Below are 2,497 nucleotides of genomic sequence, written 5' to 3'. Positions count from 1 at the left end.
AAAATAACCTAACCAACCAAATCTTTTTTTTTTTCCCCTCCTACCCCTTCAAAAATAATAAATTGCCCTTCTCTTTCTCGTCACCGTTGAATTGCCGATTTTGGGTTGAGTGTTTGTCCCCTCATGTCATCTCTTGGTTTGCTCTGTGCAGCTGGCTGTCCTGCCGAGCAGCGCTCCTTCCTCGCATGCTGCAGGCGGTGGCGGGCGTCCTGCGACCCGGCGGAGCGGAGAGGAGCGGAGCGGCGGCCTCTCCTTCCCAGGTACCTCCGTAAAGCACAGAAAACTCTAACTGCGAAGTAGTCCCACTGCTCTGGTGTACATAGTCTTCTCCTTTTCCAAGTGTAAGATAACATAGTGATGCATTCGTAATAGTGCAGAAATATTACTTGAATGCAGTTTTCAGTATTTCATGCACCAGTAAGTAGAATATGCATTCATCTAACCGTTATTTACTGGTTAATAGTTTTCCAAAAAAAGGTGGGGGGATGCAAAAAACCCCCCACCCCAACCCGCTTGCTACAATGCATGAAGAGGAAAGCGCGTGCACGCACTCCAGCACATCGCCCTGCCACCACGGCACTGGTGTTGCACTTTTTTTTTGGATGTGCCTCATTCTGCCAAATGTCTGAGAGACCCCGGGTGCAACCGGTAACCACGACTCCGCTCCACCCCCCCCTCCTTCCTAAGCCAGCACAAACTCGGACCGACTGAACTCTGAGCCCCATTGTACCATAGTGTGAAGTTCAGATCAAACCTAAATGTCTCCCGCGCTGTTCTGTAGCCACGTGTAACCTGCAGTCCTGGGCCAGGCTCCGCATGTGCGTTGGACTTTCTCTTCGCTGCCTTTTGGGGTTTGGTTTTGTTTGTTTGTTTTATTTTTAAGGGGTTTTTGTTGTTGTTGTTGTTATTTTTAGTTTTGGCTTTTGCTGAATGGTGTCATTGAGGCGTAATGGAGGCTGCAGTTCCTATGGCAACACATTTGCACATTAATGTGCACACCAAATCTAACCACTTCAGAGAAGCAACATGTGACAGATAATTGCATTTTGGAGAGCACCAGGGTGGGGAGGAGCATACTTATTATCTTAACTAGCTGCTTGTTCAATAAATGTAGATGGCCTCACTGCAGCCTTCCATCAAAGGTAGTTAACTGCTTTAATGATGTCAGATTTGTGAATTGTACAATGCAAAAAGCAATGCAAAGCAGATTCGGCATGTGTCTGTACCCGGTATGTATGTACAGTGCCTGCCAACTAAAGAATAACCAAGACTACAGCTTCTTCTAGCCTGAGATATCAACTTTTATAACTTATTTAAACAAATAGCAACTTTGCATGAATTATGTCTTGGGGAAAAAGAAGATCGATAGGTTTTCATTTTTAAAACGTCGTATCAGAAGTATACAGAAAACATTTCTGGCTGCACTTAATTTGGGGTGGGTGGAGGGGTTCAGCTCTGTTAATACATTTAAAGGGAAAACCCCTTTAATTTAGTTCCTGGGGGGAAACAGTTACTATTTTACGAGGTGTTATGTGTGGGGGGTGGGAGGGGAAACGAACACCTGTCACGATGCACTTGATGAAAGGGTAGAGCCTGTGTTAACCACGCTGGCACTTGCAAACACAAGGGCAGCATCAGCGGGAGGGCCCCAGCAGGGAGGAGCCGTGGGGTGAGATGTCACGGGTCCACGTGTGGGATGCTGCCTGCATTTCGCTCCGACCCAGAGCTGCCCTTTCCAGCCCAAAGGAGGGTGAGGGCAGCGGGGAGGGGGCTCACCCCATCCGTCCCTGCTGGGGCTGTGGGCCGGGCACTGATGCCGTGGCCGGAGGAGCCGGAGGGGCAGAGTCCTGGTGTGTGTCTCAGCAATAAGGGGGGAAAATTAGGATGGTGAATGAAGGGCACTGTAGCAAGAGACCGTGAGTTTAATTAACAAAACTTCTGTATGGGGCACTATATTTTTAAAAGTTCTTTCTATGCTGTACATTTCTCCTGAAGCTGAAATAATGTATTGTTGGTAGGGGTTTTTGTATAGTGTACAGAAATTGGCAGAATATTTTCTTGCTGCATTCAGTGATTTATTAACCGAAGTAAAATAGACAAATATAAAGTGTTAGCAAAAGTTGAAAGAAAAAAAAACACAGAACAGTTTGTGCCTTTTTTTAGTTTATTTTTCTGTTGCTATATAATCACTGCACTAAAATCTTTCCAGAAGGGAAAAAAAAAGCAAAACTAGTCTCTTAATAAGGGAGGAATACATAAAGCCTAAATTGAGTGTTAATTTTTTTATTGGGATATTTAATTAAAAGAATGTCGCTGGTTTTATTTGATACCTGTGCCTTTGTAATAAAACTCCACATCCTGTCAGAAAAGCCAAACCTGGTATAAATCCCACCAGATCCCACAGATGCAGAAGTACCATCAGGTTACCAGTATTTTCTTTAAAAAAAAAAAAACACTTGTAAACCTTAACTAATGATATTGCAGTATCTGATCGTAA

Source organism: Nesoenas mayeri, assembly GCF_963082525.1.
Source record: "Nesoenas mayeri genome assembly, chromosome: 4".
In the NCBI taxonomy this organism is placed as follows: domain Eukaryota; kingdom Metazoa; phylum Chordata; class Aves; order Columbiformes; family Columbidae; genus Nesoenas; species Nesoenas mayeri.
Note: the sequence above shows the minus strand (reverse complement) of the source record.